Source organism: Schistocerca gregaria, unplaced genomic scaffold (genome assembly GCF_023897955.1).
Source record: "Schistocerca gregaria isolate iqSchGreg1 unplaced genomic scaffold, iqSchGreg1.2 ptg001040l, whole genome shotgun sequence".
Classification (NCBI taxonomy): domain Eukaryota; kingdom Metazoa; phylum Arthropoda; class Insecta; order Orthoptera; family Acrididae; genus Schistocerca; species Schistocerca gregaria.
The window spans coordinates 122,754-140,543 of record NW_026062387.1 but is presented as its reverse complement, the minus strand read 5'-3'; the positions used below and the strand labels follow the sequence as shown (position 1 = coordinate 140,543).

The 17,790-nt window shown below is 45.7% G+C and overlaps 1 non-coding gene across 1 annotated transcript; it reads left to right on the top strand.

The window, feature by feature from the left end:
- The first annotated feature begins 2,340 nt into the window (after positions 1 to 2,340).
- On the top strand, positions 2,341 to 2,412 carry Trnan-auu (transfer RNA asparagine (anticodon AUU)). The gene has a single exon. It is a non-coding gene; the product is annotated as a tRNA-Asn (tRNA).
- Positions 2,413 to 17,790: the final 15,378 nt, after the last annotated feature.

Below are 17,790 nucleotides of genomic sequence, written 5' to 3'. Positions count from 1 at the left end.
TGTAGCAATTGAGCAGTACGAAACCGTCTGAATGTTGCTGTTGACCATTTTTTGCTTGGAGATGCTCTTGAGCTTGAAACACACACAACAAGACCGGTGTTAACTAGCGAAATGGTCGGCATAGTGCCGACACAGCGAGTTTTGACTATCACTTGCACATCTAAAACAACGTCGGAAAGTAACTCGTTCGGCTTTTGAGTCACATAAAGTATGTGTGTTAATTTTGACGCCACTAGCTCTGCATGTTGTCATGCAATTTCTTTACCTCTCAGAAATGATTATGACATAAAAGTGAAGTACGTGACGAGTGTGACGTTAGGAAAACATTAGGCATCATGGAGAGATTCTGTATGGGACCACCCAACCCAAACGAGTACTGTGTGACGTTCTACCCGGCAGGTATTCACCGAGGTAGCCGGCTAGCTCAGTCGGTAGAGCGTCAGACTCTTAATGCCTGGGTCGTGGGTTCGATCCAGACGCTGGGCGGAACAGTATTTTGTTCCGCTGCTGGTGTAAATTACCGTTTTTCTGATTAACGAGATTTAATGGAAATAGCAACTTTAAACTTTGCCTACGTCTCTGTCAGTGGCAAGGAAACTGTATTTGAAGGTGAAGGTGATTTTGTAGACATGTGTGAAAGACATGTTCTGAAATGCAAGTGTTTTTGTTTGGAGAGCACATCGGTTACGTGTCAGATGTGTAGCCAAGCAGTAATTTGTCGCCATAGGTGCAAATATTAGCCGGTAATATGAAGTGTTGTCAGCTAAAGTCTGATGATGTAGACGACCGTAAGGACGAAGTACCCAAGAGTACCGCTAGGCCGCGCCTCTTTAGCTCAGTGGTAGAGCACTGGTCTATTAAACCAGGGGTCGTAAGTTCCATTCTCACAGGAGAAAGATGAATTTTGGAAATCTGTTGCGCGTCGTGGCCGTATAGCAAACAGTACCTGTGATGACGAACAATTAGCGACAGGCGTTTTTTTAAGAATTACTCTCAGATGCGATTAAGGCGAATGGCGCAGATAAAGCATTTGCCAAAGCGGTACAGCATAAGGTGGGACGAGGCAGTCTGAATTACATTTTATAGATGTATTCCTTACATATCTCAGAGCCTCTCGCGATATTCGTCGTCGTCGTCGTCGTCGTCGCCGCCGCCGCCGCTTCTGCAGAAGTAGCAAATGGCAATCGTAGCAAATGCGGCGAGGGACGCCCTGCCTTCGATTCCGAATGCACAAAGTGTGTGGTCTTGTTTCTCAGTCTATATTTGGTCGGTCACGTCAGAGGTTGAATGTAACGAATGGGTGGGAAAGAGCAAGGGGCAGCGGCTGTGTAGAACGAAAACACAAATCCTCAGGGGTGTGAGCGTTTCGAGATGAGTCGTATACATGCAAATGTTGGTCGTCAGTGACCGTGTGGCCTAATGGATAAGGCGTCGGACTTCGGATCTGAAGATTACAGGTTCGAATGCTGTCACGCTTGTGTTTTTCCAGTTCTGAAACAGAAACATAACGTTTTAATGTAGCAATTGAGCAGTACGAAACCGTCTGAATGTTGCTGTTGACCATTTTTTGCTTGGAGATGCTCTTGAGCTTGAAACACACACAACAAGACCGGTGTTAACTAGCGAAATGGTCGGCAGAGTGCCGACACAGCGAGTTTTGACTATCACTTGCACATCTAAAACAACGTCGGAAAGTAACTCGTTCGGCTTTTGAGTCACATAAAGTATGTGTGTTAATTTTGACGCCACTAGCTCTGCATGTTGTCATGCAATTTCTTTACCTCTCAGAAATGATTATGACATAAAAGTGAAGTACGTGACGAGTGTGACGTTAGGAAAACATTAGGCATCATGGAGAGATTCTGTATGGGACCACCCAACCCAAACGAGTACTGTGTGACGTTCTACCCGGCAGGTATTCACCGAGGTAGCCGGCTAGCTCAGTCGGTAGAGCGTCACACTCTTAATCCCTGGGTCCTGGGTTCGATCCAGACGCTGGGCGGAACAGTACTTTGTTCCGCTGCTGGTGTAAAGTACCGTTTTTCTGATTAACGAGATATAATGGAAATAGCAACTTTAAACTTTGCCTACGTCTCTGTCAGTGGCAAGGAAACTGTATTTGAAGGTGAAGGTGATTTTGTAGACATGTGTGAAAGACATGTTCTGAAATGCAAGTGTTTTTGTTTGGAGAGCACATCGGTTACGTGTCAGATGTGTAGCCAAGCAGTAATTTGTCGCCATAGGTGCAAATATTAGCCGGTAATATGAAGTGTTGTCAGCTAAAGTCTGATGATGTAGACGACCGTAAGGACGAAGTACCCAAGAGTACCGCTAGGCCGCGCCTCTTTAGCTCAGTGGTAGAGCGCTGGTCTATTAAACCAGGGGTCGTAAGTTCCATTCTCACAGGAGAAAGATGAATTTTGGAAATCAGTTGCGCGTCGTGGCCGTATAGCAAACAGTACCTGTGATGACGAACAATTAGCGACAGGCGTTTTTTTAAGAATTACTCTCAGATGCGATTAAGGCGAATGGCGCAGATAAAGCATTTGCCAAAGCGGTACAGCATAAGGTGGGACGAGGCAGTCTGAATTACATTTTATAGATGTATTCCTCACATATCTCAGAGCCTCTCGCGATATTCGTCGTCGTCGTCGTCGTCGTCGTCGTCGTCGCCGCCGCCGCTTCTGCAGAAGTAGCAAATGGCAATCGTAGCAAATGCGGCGAGGGACGCCCTGCCTTCGATTCCGAATGCACAAAGTGTGTGGTCTTGTTTCTCAGTCTATATTTGGTCGGTCACGTCAGAGGTTGAATGTAACGAATGGGTGGGAAAGAGCAAGGGGCAGCGGCTGTGTAGAACGAAAACACAAATCCTCAGGGGTGTGAGCGTTTCGAGATGAGTCGTATACATGTAAATGTTGGTCGTCAGTGACCGTGTGGCCTAATGGATAAGGCGTCGGACTTCGGATCTGAAGATTACAGGTTCGAATGCTCTCACGCTTGTGTTTTTCCAGTTCTGAAAAAGAAACATAACGTTTTAATGTAGCAATTGAGCAGTACGAAACCGTCTGAATGTTGCTGTTGACCATTTTTTGCTTGGAGATGCTCTTGAGCTTGAAACACACACAACAAGACCGGTGTTAACTAGCGAAATGGTCGGCAGAGTGCCGACACAGCGAGTTTTGACTATCACTTGCACATCTAAAACAACGTCGGAAACTAACTCGTTCGGCTTTTGAGTCACATAAAGTATGTGTGTTAATTTTGACGCCACTAGCTCTGCATGTTGTCATGCAATTTCTTTACCTCTCAGAAATGATTATGACATAAAAGTGAAGTACGTGACGAGTGTGACGTTAGGAAAACATTAGGCATCATGGAGAGATTCTGTATGGGACCACCCAACCCAAACGAGTACTGTGTGACGTTCTACCCGGCAGGTATTCACCGAGGTAGCCGGCTAGCTCAGTCGGTAGAGCGTCAGACTCTTAATGCCTGGGTCGTGGGTTCGATCCAGACGCTGGGCGGAACAGTATTTTGTTCCGCTGCTGGTGTAAATTACCGTTTTTCTGATTAACGAGATTTAATGGAAATAGCAACTTTAAACTTTGCCTACGTCTCTGTCAGTGGCAAGGAAACTGTATTTGAAGGTGAAGGTGATTTTGTAGACATGTGTGAAAGACATGTTCTGAAATGCAAGTGTTTTTGTTTGGAGAGCACATCGGTTACGTGTCAGATGTGTAGCCAAGCAGTAATTTGTCGCCATAGGTGCAAATATTAGCCGGTAATATGAAGTGTTGTCAGCTAAAGTCTGATGATGTAGACGACCGTAAGGACGAAGTACCCAAGAGTACCGCTAGGCCGCGCCTCTTTAGCTCAGTGGTAGAGCACTGGTCTATTAAACCAGGGGTCGTAAGTTCCATTCTCACAGGAGAAAGATGAATTTTGGAAATCTGTTGCGCGTCGTGGCCGTATAGCAAACAGTACCTGTGATGACGAACAATTAGCGACAGGCGTTTTTTTAAGAATTACTCTCAGATGCGATTAAGGCGAATGGCGCAGATAAAGCATTTGCCAAAGCGGTACAGCATAAGGTGGGACGAGGCAGTCTGAATTACATTTTATAGATGTATTCCTTACATATCTCAGAGCCTCTCGCGATATTCGTCGTCGTCGTCGTCGTCGTCGCCGCCGCCGCCGCTTCTGCAGAAGTAGCAAATGGCAATCGTAGCAAATGCGGCGAGGGACGCCCTGCCTTCGATTCCGAATGCACAAAGTGTGTGGTCTTGTTTCTCAGTCTATATTTGGTCGGTCACGTCAGAGGTTGAATGTAACGAATGGGTGGGAAAGAGCAAGGGGCAGCGGCTGTGTAGAACGGAAACACAAATCCTCAGGGGTGTGAGCGTTTCGAGATGAGTCGTATACATGTAAATGTTGGTCGTCAGTGACCGTGTGGCCTAATGGATAAGGCGTCGGACTTCGGATCTGAAGATTACAGGTTCGAATGCTGTCACGCTTGTGTTTTTCCAGTTCTGAAAAAGAAACATAACGTTTTAATGTAGCAATTGAGCAGTACGAAACCGTCTGAATGTTGCTGTTGACCATTTTTTGCTTGGAGATGCTCTTGAGCTTGAAACACACACAACAAGACCGGTGTTAACTAGCGAAATGGTCGGCATAGTGCCGACACAGCGAGTTTTGACTATCACTTGCACATCTAAAACAACGTCGGAAAGTAACTCGTTCGGCTTTTGAGTCACATAAAGTATGTGTGTTAATTTTGACGCCACTAGCTCTGCATGTTGTCATGCAATTTCTTTACCTCTCAGAAATGATTATGACATAAAAGTGAAGTACGTGACGAGTGTGACGTTAGGAAAACATTAGGCATCATGGAGAGATTCTGTATGGGACCACCCAACCCAAACGAGTACTGTGTGACGTTCTACCCGGCAGGTATTCACCGAGGTAGCCGGCTAGCTCAGTCGGTAGAGCGTCAGACTCTTAATGCCTGGGTCGTGGGTTCGATCCAGACGCTGGGCGGAACAGTATTTTGTTCCGCTGCTGGTGTAAATTACCGTTTTTCTGATTAACGAGATTTAATGGAAATAGCAACTTTAAACTTTGCCTACGTCTCTGTCAGTGGCAAGGAAACTGTATTTGAAGGTGAAGGTGATTTTGTAGACATGTGTGAAAGACATGTTCTGAAATGCAAGTGTTTTTGTTTGGAGAGCACATCGGTTACGTGTCAGATGTGTAGCCAAGCAGTAATTTGTCGCCATAGGTGCAAATATTAGCCGGTAATATGAAGTGTTGTCAGCTAAAGTCTGATGATGTAGACGACCGTAAGGACGAAGTACCCAAGAGTACCGCTAGGCCGCGCCTCTTTAGCTCAGTGGTAGAGCACTGGTCTATTAAACCAGGGGTCGTAAGTTCCATTCTCACAGGAGAAAGATGAATTTTGGAAATCTGTTGCGCGTCGTGGCCGTATAGCAAACAGTACCTGTGATGACGAACAATTAGCGACAGGCGTTTTTTTAAGAATTACTCTCAGATGCGATTAAGGCGAATGGCGCAGATAAAGCATTTGCCAAAGCGGTACAGCATAAGGTGGGACGAGGCAGTCTGAATTACATTTTATAGATGTATTCCTTACATATCTCAGAGCCTCTCGCGATATTCGTCGTCGTCGTCGTCGTCGTCGCCGCCGCCGCCGCTTCTGCAGAAGTAGCAAATGGCAATCGTAGCAAATGCGGCGAGGGACGCCCTGCCTTCGATTCCGAATGCACAAAGTGTGTGGTCTTGTTTCTCAGTCTATATTTGGTCGGTCACGTCAGAGGTTGAATGTAACGAATGGGTGGGAAAGAGCAAGGGGCAGCGGCTGTGTAGAACGAAAACACAAATCCTCAGGGGTGTGAGCGTTTCGAGATGAGTCGTATACATGTAAATGTTGGTCGTCAGTGACCGTGTGGCCTAATGGATAAGGCGTCGGACTTCGGATCTGAAGATTACAGGTTCGAATGCTGTCACGCTTGTGTTTTTCCAGTTCTGAAAAAGAAACATAACGTTTTAATGTAGCAATTGAGCAGTACGAAACCGTCTGAATGTTGCTGTTGACCATTTTTTGCTTGGAGATGCTCTTTAGCTTGAAACACACACAACAAGACCGGTGTTAACTAGCGAAATGGTCGGCATAGTGCCGACACAGCGAGTTTTGACTATCACTTGCACATCTAAAACAACGTCGGAAAGTAACTCGTTCGGCTTTTGAGTCACATAAAGTATGTGTGTTAATTTTGACGCCACTAGCTCTGCATGTTGTCATGCAATTTCTTTACCTCTCAGAAATGATTATGACATAAAAGTGAAGTACGTGACGAGTGTGACGTTAGGAAAACATTAGGCATCATGGAGAGATTCTGTATGGGACCACCCAACCCAAACGAGTACTGTGTGACGTTCTACCCGGCAGGTATTCACCGAGGTAGCCGGCTAGCTCAGTCGGTAGAGCGTCAGACTCTTAATGCCTTGGTCGTGGGTTCGATCCAGACGCTGGGCGGAACAGTATTTTGTTCCGCTGCAGGTGTAAATTACCGTTTTTCTGATTAACGAGATATAATGGAAATAGCAACTTTAAACTTTGCCTACGTCTCTGTCAGTGGCAAGGAAACTGTATTTGAAGGTGAAGGTGATTTTGTAGACATGTGTGAAAGACATGTTCTGAAATGCAAGTGTTTTTGTTTGGAGAGCACATCGGTTACGTGTCAGATGTGTAGCCAAGCAGTAATTTGTCGCCATAGGTGCAAATATTAGCCGGTAATATGAAGTGTTGTCAGCTAAAGTCTGATGATGTAGACGACCGTAAGGACGAAGTACCCAAGAGTACCGCTAGGCCGCGCCTCTTTAGCTCAGTGGTAGAGCACTGGTCTATTAAACCAGGGGTCGTAAGTTCCATTCCCACAGGAGAAAGATGAATTTTGGAAATCAGTTGCGCGTCGTGGCCGTATAGCAAACAGTACCTGTGATGACGAACAATTAGCGACAGGCGTTTTTTTAAGAATTACTCTCAGATGCGATTAAGGCGAATGGCGCAGATAAAGCATTTGCCAAAGCGGTACAGCATAAGGTGGGACGAGGCAGTCTGAATTACATTTTATAGATGTATTCCTCACATATCTCAGAGCCTCTCGCGATATTCGTCGTCGTCGTCGTCGTCGTCGTCGCCGCCGCCGCTTCTGCAGAAGTAGCAAATGGCAATCGTAGCAAATGCGGCGAGGGACGCCCTGCCTTCGATTCCGAATGCACAAAGTGTGTGGTCTTGTTTCTCAGTCTATATTTGGTCGGTCACGTCAGAGGTTGAATGTAACGAATGGGTGGGAAAGAGCAAGGGGCAGCGGCTGTGTAGAACGAAAACACAAATCCTCAGGGGTGTGAGCGTTTCGAGATGAGTCGTATACATGTAAATGTTGGTCGTCAGTGACCGTGTGGCCTAATGGATAAGGCGTCGGACTTCGGATCTGAAGATTACAGGTTCGAATGCTGTCACGCTTGTGTTTTTCCAGTTCTGAAAAAGAAACATAACGTTTTAATGTAGCAATTGAGCAGTACGAAACCGTCTGAATGTTGCTGTTGACCATTTTTTGCTTGGAGATGCTCTTTAGCTTGAAACACACACAACAAGACCGGTGTTAACTAGCGAAATGGTCGGCATAGTGCCGACACAGCGAGTTTTGACTATCACTTGCACATCTAAAACAACGTCGGAAAGTAACTCGTTCGGCTTTTGAGTCACATAAAGTATGTGTGTTAATTTTGACGCCACTAGCTCTGCATGTTGTCATGCAATTTCTTTACCTCTCAGAAATGATTATGACATAAAAGTGAAGTACGTGACGAGTGTGACGTTAGGAAAACATTAGGCATCATGGAGAGATTCTGTATGGGACCACCCAACCCAAACGAGTACTGTGTGACGTTCTACCCGGCAGGTACTCACCGAGGTAGCCGGCTAGCTCAGTCGGTAGAGCGTCAGACTCTTAATCCCTGGGTAGTGGGTTCGATCCAGACGCTGGGCGGAACAGTATTTTGTTCCGCTGCAGGTGTAAATTACCGTTTTTCTGATTAACGAGATATAATGGAAATAGCAACTTTAAACTTTGCCTACGTCTCTGTCAGTGGCAAGGAAACTGTATTTGAAGGTGAAGGTGATTTTGTAGACATGTGTGAAAGACATGTTCTGAAATGCAAGTGTTTTTGTTTGGAGAGCACATCGGTTACGTGTCAGATGTGTAGCCAAGCAGTAATTTGTCGCCATAGGTGCAAATATTAGCCGGTAATATGAAGTGTTGTCAGCTAAAGTCTGATGATGTAGACGACCGTAAGGACGAAGTACCCAAGAGTACTGCTAGGCCGCGCCTCTTTAGCTCAGTGGTAGAGCACTGGTCTATTAAACCAGGGGTCGTAAGTTCCATTCCCACAGGAGAAAGATGAATTTTGGAAATCAGTTGCGCGTCGTGGCCGTATAGCAAACAGTACCTGTGATGACGAACAATTAGCGACAGGCGTTTTTTTAAGAATTACTCTCAGATGCGATTAAGGCGAATGGCGCAGATAAAGCATTTGCCAAAGCGGTACAGCATAAGGTGGGACGAGGCAGTCTGAATTACATTTTATAGATGTATTCCTCACATATCTCAGAGCCTCTCGCGATATTCGTCGTCGTCGTCGTCGTCGTCGTCGCCGCCGCCGCTTCTGCAGAAGTAGCAAATGGCAATCGTAGCAAATGCGGCGAGGGACGCCCTGCCTTCGATTCCGAATGCACAAAGTGTGTGGTCTTGTTTCTCAGTCTATATTTGGTCGGTCACGTCAGAGGTTGAATGTAACGAATGGGTGGGAAAGAGCAAGGGGCAGCGGCTGTGTAGAACGAAAACACAAATCCTCAGGGGTGTGAGCGTTTCGAGATGAGTCGTATACATGTAAATGTTGGTCGTCAGTGACCGTGTGGCCTAATGGATAAGGCGTCGGACTTCGGATCTGAAGATTACAGGTTCGAATGCTGTCACGCTTGTGTTTTCCAGTTCTGAAAAAGAAACATAACGTTTTAATGTAGCAATTGAGCAGTACGAAACCGTCTGAATGTTGCTGTTGACCATTTTTTGCTTGGAGATGCTCTTGAGCTTGAAACACACACAACAAGACCGGTGTTAACTAGCGAAATGGTCGGCAGAGTGCCGTCACAGCGAGTTTTGACTATCACTTGCACATCTAAAACAACGTCGGAAAGTAACTCGTTCGGCTTTTGAGTCACATAAAGTATGTGTGTTAATTTTGACGCCACCAGCTCCGCATGTTGTCATGCAATTTCTTTACCTCTCAGAAATGATTATGACATAAAAGTGAAGTACGTGACGAGTGTGACGTTAGGAAAACATTAGGCATCATGGAGAGATTCTGTATGGGACCACCCAACCCAAACGAGTACTGTGTGACATTCTACCCGGCAGGTATTCACCGAGGTAGCCGGCTAGCTCAGTCGGTAGAGCGTCAGACTCTTAATCCCTGGGTAGTGGGTTCGATCCAGACGCTGGGCGGAACAGTATTTTGTTCCGCTGCAGGTGTAAATTACCGTTTTTCTGATTAACGAGATATAATGGAAATAGCAACTTTAAACTTTGCCTACGTCTCTGTCAGTGGCAAGGAAACTGTATTTGAAGGTGAAGGTGATTTTGTAGACATGTGTGAAAGACATGTTCTGAAATGCAAGTGTTTTTGTTTGGAGAGCACATCGGTTACGTGTCAGATGTGTAGCCAAGCAGTAATTTGTCGCCATAGGTGCAAATATTAGCCGGTAATATGAAGTGTTGTCAGCTAAAGTCTGATGATGTAGACGACCGTAAGGACGAAGTACCCAAGAGTACCGCTAGGCTGCGCCTCTTTAGCTCAGTGGTAGAGCACTGGTCTATTAAACCAGGGGTCGTAAGTTCCATTCTCACAGGAGAAAGATGAATTTTGGAAATCAGTTGCGCGTCGTGGCCGTATAGCAAACAGTACCTGTGATGACGAACAATTAGCGACAGGCGTTTTTTTAAGAATTACTCTCAGATGCGATTAAGGCGAATGGCGCAGATAAAGCATTTGCCAAAGCGGTACAGCATAAGGTGGGACGAGGCAGTCTGAATTACATTTTATAGATGTATTCCTCACATATCTCAGAGCCTCTCGCGATATTCGTCGTCGTCGTCGTCGTCGTCGTCGTCGTCGTCGTCGTCGTCGTCGCCGCCGCCGCTTCTGCAGAAGTAGCAAATGGCAATCGTAGCAAATGCGGCGAGGGACGCCCTGCCTTCGATTCCGAATGCACAAAGTGTGTGGTCTTGTTTCTCAGTCTATATTTGGTCGGTCACGTCAGAGGTTGAATGTAACGAATGGGTGGGAAAGAGCAAGGGGCAGCGGCTGTGTAGAACGAAAACACAAATCCTCAGGGGTGTGAGCGTTTCGAGATGAGTCGTATACATGTAAATGTTGGTCGTCAGTGACCGTGTGGCCTAATGGATAAGGCGTCGGACTTCGGATCTGAAGATTACAGGTTCGAATGCTGTCACGCTTGTGTTTTTCCAGTTCTGAAAAAGAAACATAACGTTTTAATGTAGCAATTGAGCAGTACGAAACCGTCTGAATGTTGCTGTTGACCATTTTTTGCTTGGAGATGCTCTTTAGCTTGAAACACACACAACAAGACCGGTGTTAACTAGCGAAATGGTCGGCATAGTGCCGACACAGCGAGTTTTGACTATCACTTGCACATCTAAAACAACGTCGGAAAGTAACTCGTTCGGCTTTTGAGTCACATAAAGTATGTGTGTTAATTTTGACGCCACTAGCTCTGCATGTTGTCATGCAATTTCTTTACCTCTCAGAAATGATTATGACATAAAAGTGAAGTACGTGACGAGTGTGACGTTAGGAAAACATTAGGCATCATGGAGAGATTCTGTATGGGACCACCCAACCCAAACGAGTACTGTGTGACGTTCTACCCGGCAGGTACTCACCGAGGTAGCCGGCTAGCTCAGTCGGTAGAGCGTCAGACTCTTAATCCCTGGGTAGTGGGTTCGATCCAGACGCTGGGCGGAACAGTATTTTGTTCCGCTGCAGGTGTAAATTACCGTTTTTCTGATTAACGAGATATAATGGAAATAGCAACTTTAAACTTTGCCTACGTCTCTGTCAGTGGCAAGGAAACTGTATTTGAAGGTGAAGGTGATTTTGTAGACATGTGTGAAAGACATGTTCTGAAATGCAAGTGTTTTTGTTTGGAGAGCACATCGGTTACGTGTCAGATGTGTAGCCAAGCAGTAATTTGTCGCCATAGGTGCAAATATTAGCCGGTAATATGAAGTGTTGTCAGCTAAAGTCTGATGATGTAGACGACCGTAAGGACGAAGTACCCAAGAGTACTGCTAGGCCGCGCCTCTTTAGCTCAGTGGTAGAGCACTGGTCTATTAAACCAGGGGTCGTAAGTTCCATTCCCACAGGAGAAAGATGAATTTTGGAAATCAGTTGCGCGTCGTGGCCGTATAGCAAACAGTACCTGTGATGACGAACAATTAGCGACAGGCGTTTTTTTAAGAATTACTCTCAGATGCGATTAAGGCGAATGGCGCAGATAAAGCATTTGCCAAAGCGGTACAGCATAAGGTGGGACGAGGCAGTCTGAATTACATTTTATAGATGTATTCCTCACATATCTCAGAGCCTCTCGCGATATTCGTCGTCGTCGTCGTCGTCGTCGTCGCCGCCGCCGCTTCTGCAGAAGTAGCAAATGGCAATCGTAGCAAATGCGGCGAGGGACGCCCTGCCTTCGATTCCGAATGCACAAAGTGTGTGGTCTTGTTTCTCAGTCTATATTTGGTCGGTCACGTCAGAGGTTGAATGTAACGAATGGGTGGGAAAGAGCAAGGGGCAGCGGCTGTGTAGAACGAAAACACAAATCCTCAGGGGTGTGAGCGTTTCGAGATGAGTCGTATACATGTAAATGTTGGTCGTCAGTGACCGTGTGGCCTAATGGATAAGGCGTCGGACTTCGGATCTGAAGATTACAGGTTCGAATGCTGTCACGCTTGTGTTTTCCAGTTCTGAAAAAGAAACATAACGTTTTAATGTAGCAATTGAGCAGTACGAAACCGTCTGAATGTTGCTGTTGACCATTTTTTGCTTGGAGATGCTCTTGAGCTTGAAACACACACAACAAGACCGGTGTTAACTAGCGAAATGGTCGGCAGAGTGCCGTCACAGCGAGTTTTGACTATCACTTGCACATCTAAAACAACGTCGGAAAGTAACTCGTTCGGCTTTTGAGTCACATAAAGTATGTGTGTTAATTTTGACGCCACCAGCTCCGCATGTTGTCATGCAATTTCTTTACCTCTCAGAAATGATTATGACATAAAAGTGAAGTACGTGACGAGTGTGACGTTAGGAAAACATTAGGCATCATGGAGAGATTCTGTATGGGACCACCCAACCCAAACGAGTACTGTGTGACATTCTACCCGGCAGGTATTCACCGAGGTAGCCGGCTAGCTCAGTCGGTAGAGCGTCAGACTCTTAATCCCTGGGTAGTGGGTTCGATCCAGACGCTGGGCGGAACAGTATTTTGTTCCGCTGCAGGTGTAAATTACCGTTTTTCTGATTAACGAGATATAATGGAAATAGCAACTTTAAACTTTGCCTACGTCTCTGTCAGTGGCAAGGAAACTGTATTTGAAGGTGAAGGTGATTTTGTAGACATGTGTGAAAGACATGTTCTGAAATGCAAGTGTTTTTGTTTGGAGAGCACATCGGTTACGTGTCAGATGTGTAGCCAAGCAGTAATTTGTCGCCATAGGTGCAAATATTAGCCGGTAATATGAAGTGTTGTCAGCTAAAGTCTGATGATGTAGACGACCGTAAGGACGAAGTACCCAAGAGTACCGCTAGGCTGCGCCTCTTTAGCTCAGTGGTAGAGCACTGGTCTATTAAACCAGGGGTCGTAAGTTCCATTCTCACAGGAGAAAGATGAATTTTGGAAATCAGTTGCGCGTCGTGGCCGTATAGCAAACAGTACCTGTGATGACGAACAATTAGCGACAGGCGTTTTTTTAAGAATTACTCTCAGATGCGATTAAGGCGAATGGCGCAGATAAAGCATTTGCCAAAGCGGTACAGCATAAGGTGGGACGAGGCAGTCTGAATTACATTTTATAGATGTATTCCTCACATATCTCAGAGCCTCTCGCGATATTCGTCGTCGTCGTCGTCGTCGTCGTCGCCGCCGCCGCTTCTGCAGAAGTAGCAAATGGCAATCGTAGCAAATGCGGCGAGGGACGCCCTGCCTTCGATTCCGAATGCACAAAGTGTGTGGTCTTGTTTCTCAGTCTATATTTGGTCGGTCACGTCAGAGGTTGAATGTAACGAATGGGTGGGAAAGAGCAAGGGGCAGCGGCTGTGTAGAACGAAAACACAAATCCTCAGGGGTGTGAGCGTTTCGAGATGAGTCGTATACATGTAAATGTTGGTCGTCAGTGACCGTGTGGCCTAATGGATAAGGCGTCGGACTTCGGATCTGAAGATTACAGGTTCGAATGCTGTCACGCTTGTGTTTTTCCAGTTCTGAAAAAGAAACATAACGTTTTAATGTAGCAATTGAGCAGTACGAAACCGTCTGAATGTTGCTGTTGACCATTTTTTGCTTGGAGATGCTCTTGAGCTTGAAACACACACAACAAGACCGGTGTTAACTAGCGAAATGGTCGGCAGAGTGCCGACACAGCGAGTTTTGACTATCACTTGCACATCTAAAACAACGTCGGAAAGTAACTCGTTCGGCTTTTGAGTCACATAAAGTATGTGTGTTAATTTTGACGCCACTAGCTCTGCATGTTGTCATGCAATTTCTTTACCTCTCAGAAATGATTATGACATAAAAGTGAAGTACGTGACGAGTGTGACGTTAGGAAAACATTAGGCATCATGGAGAGATTCTGTATGGGACCACCCAACCCAAACGAGTACTGTGTGACGTTCTACCCGGCAGGTATTCACCGAGGTAGCCGGCTAGCTCAGTCGGTAGAGCGTCAGACTCTTAATGCCTGGGTCGTGGGTTCGATCCAGACGCTGGGCGGAACAGTATTTTGTTCCGCTGCTGGTGTAAATTACCGTTTTTCTGATTAACGAGATTTAATGGAAATAGCAACTTTAAACTTTGCCTACGTCTCTGTCAGTGGCAAGGAAACTGTATTTGAAGGTGAAGGTGATTTTGTAGACATGTGTGAAAGACATGTTCTGAAATGCAAGTGTTTTTGTTTGGAGAGCACATCGGTTACGTGTCAGATGTGTAGCCAAGCAGTAATTTGTCGCCATAGGTGCAAATATTAGCCGGTAATATGAAGTGTTGTCAGCTAAAGTCTGATGATGTAGACGACCGTAAGGACGAAGTACCCAAGAGTACCGCTAGGCCGCGCCTCTTTAGCTCAGTGGTAGAGCACTGGTCTATTAAACCAGGGGTCGTAAGTTCCATTCTCACAGGAGAAAGATGAATTTTGGAAATCAGTTGCGCGTCGTGGCCGTATAGCAAACAGTACCTGTGATGACGAACAATTAGCGACAGGCGTTTTTTTAAGAATTACTCTCAGATGCGATTAAGGCGAATGGCGCAGATAAAGCATTTGCCAAAGCGGTACAGCATAAGGTGGGACGAGGCAGTCTGAATTACATTTTATAGATGTATTCCTCACATATCTCAGAGCCTCTCGCGATATTCGTCGTCGTCGTCGTCGTCGTCGCCGCCGCCGCCGCTTCTGCAGAAGTAGCAAATGGCAATCGTAGCAAATGCGGCGAGGGACGCCCTGCCTTCGATTCCGAATGCACAAAGTGTGTGGTCTTGTTTCTCAGTCTATATTTGGTCGGTCACGTCAGAGGTTGAATGTAACGAATGGGTGGGAAAGAGCAAGGGGCAGCGGCTGTGTAGAACGAAAACACAAATCCTCAGGGGTGTGAGCGTTTCGAGATGAGTCGTATACATGTAAATGTTGGTCGTCAGTGACCGTGTGGCCTAATGGATAAGGCGTCGGACTTCGGATCTGAAGATTACAGGTTCGAATGCTGTCACGCTTGTGTTTTCCAGTTCTGAAAAAGAAACATAACGTTTTAATGTAGCAATTGAGCAGTACGAAACCGTCTGAATGTTGCTGTTGACCATTTTTTGCTTGGAGATGCTCTTGAGCTTGAAACACACACAACAAGACCGGTGTTAACTAGCGAAATGGTCGGCAGAGTGCCGACACAGCGAGTTTTGACTATCACTTGCACATCTAAAACAACGTCGGAAAGTAACTCGTTCGGCTTTTGAGTCACATAAAGTATGTGTGTTAATTTTGACGCCACCAGCTCCGCATGTTGTCATGCAATTTCTTTACCTCTCAGAAATGATTATGACATAAAAGTGAAGTACGTGACGAGTGTGACGTTAGGAAAACATTAGGCATCATGGAGAGATTCTGTATGGGACCACCCAACCCAAACGAGTACTGTGTGACATTCTACCCGGCAGGTATTCACCGAGGTAGCCGGCTAGCTCAGTCGGTAGAGCGTCAGACTCTTAATCCCTGGGTGGTGGGTTCGATCCAGACGCTGGGCGGAACAGTATTTTGTTCCGCTGCAGGTGTAAATTACCGTTTTTCTGATTAACGAGATATAATGGAAATAGCAACTTTAAACTTTGCCTACGTCTCTGTCAGTGGCAAGGAAACTGTATTTGAAGGTGAAGGTGATTTTGTAGACATGTGTGAAAGACATGTTCTGAAATGCAAGTGTTTTTGTTTGGAGAGCACATCGGTTACGTGTCAGATGTGTAGCCAAGCAGTAATTTGTCGCCATAGGTGCAAATATTAGCCGGTAATATGAAGTGTTGTCAGCTAAAGTCTGATGATGTAGACGACCGTAAGGACGAAGTACCCAAGAGTACCGCTAGGCCGCGCCTCTTTAGCTCAGTGGTAGAGCACTGGTCTATTAAACCAGGGGTCGTAAGTTCCATTCCCACAGGAGAAAGATGAATTTTGGAAATCAGTTGCGCGTCGTGGCCGTATAGCAAACAGTACCTGTGATGACGAACAATTAGCGACAGGCGTTTTTTTAAGAATTACTCTCAGATGCGATTAAGGCGAATGGCGCAGATAAAGCATTTGCCAAAGCGGTACAGCATAAGGTGGGACGAGGCAGTCTGAATTACATTTTATAGATGTATTCCTCACATATCTCAGAGCCTCTCGCGATATTCGTCGTCGTCGTCGTCGTCGTCGTCGTCGTCGTCGCCGCAGCCGCCGCCGCTTCTGCAGAAGTAGCAAATGGCAATCGTAGCAAATGCGGCGAGGGACGCCCTGCCTTCGATTCCGAATGCACAAAGTGTGTGGTCTTGTTTCTCAGTCTATATTTGGTCGGTCACGTCAGAGGTTGAATGTAACGAATGGGTGGGAAAGAGCAAGGGGCAGCGGCTGTGTAGAACGAAAACACAAATCCTCAGGGGTGTGAGCGTTTCGAGATGAGTCGTATACATGTAAATGTTGGTCGTCAGTGACCGTGTGGCCTAACCGTCAATAATATTGTCAGCACCAACGAGCGGCTTTATAAAATTGGGAAAGCTGAAACCCCCTTATGTCAGAAATGTAACCTAGTTGACACTGTGATTCATAGATTTACGTGTGCTGGAAATCTCAACAATTGGCATTGGCTCAGGAAAAGTCTTGCACTACTGCAACGAACGTCACCCAATTCCATTACTCCTATGGTGCTTTTCAGACCTGAAACTAAATATTACCCGAAAACCAAAAATAATGCAATACACTGGTTAATGGGACAGTTTGTCCATTACATTATCAATAAAATAGGTGGTGACGACGAAACGGAATTCAAGCTTTTTATGCAAATGGAGTACAGCAACATTCAGCAATATGCAGACCACAGGAAAATGTATGGAAACATGTTGATCATTTTATTCGAACGAATAGGTGTTGGTTAAAGCGCACAGTCTAACACTAAATGTACTATTTTAGGGGTAATGAAGAAGTGAAGTATAAATCTACGTTCAAGATGAAGGAAATGCCTCTTCTTTTATCCATTCATGTTACGTCTGCCCCCCCAATAAGTGTCTCATAAATGCTCGCTGTATATTGCAGTATAATCACATGTTTCTTACTCGAATGTCTGTTGACTGAAAACTCGAATGACGGCTTTGCAATGGGATCTCACCCCCAGATGTCGTACAATCAGTGCTCCTTACCACAATAGAGAGAGCAGGCGAAAAATATACACGACTATACCCGCTTTTCTATAACAATTAAAATGCACTGAAGGAGCAATTCGGTGGGAGTGATGGTGGGGGCATCGTGGCCAGGCCTCGAGTTCTTTGACCCCTGCCCTCTTTGTCCCCGTCATGCGCCTCCTGATATGCATCCTTATAAAAAACAATAAAAAGCGGTCCAAGGCGCCAGACTTAAGGAAAAGTGGCTAGGATACCTGGCTTTAAAAAAATGAGAAACAAAAGTGGTTAAAAGAAAAAGTTCCATGGTGTAACGGTTAGCACTCTGGACTCTGAACCAAAAAAAAAAAAAAAAAAAAAAAGGATTTAGCTCAGTGGCAGAGCACTGGTCATAAAAAAAAAAAAATGGATAAGGCGTCGGACTTCGGATCTGAAGATTACAGGTTCGAATGCTGTCACGCTTGTGTTTTTCCAGTTCTGAAAAAGAAACATAACGTTTTAAT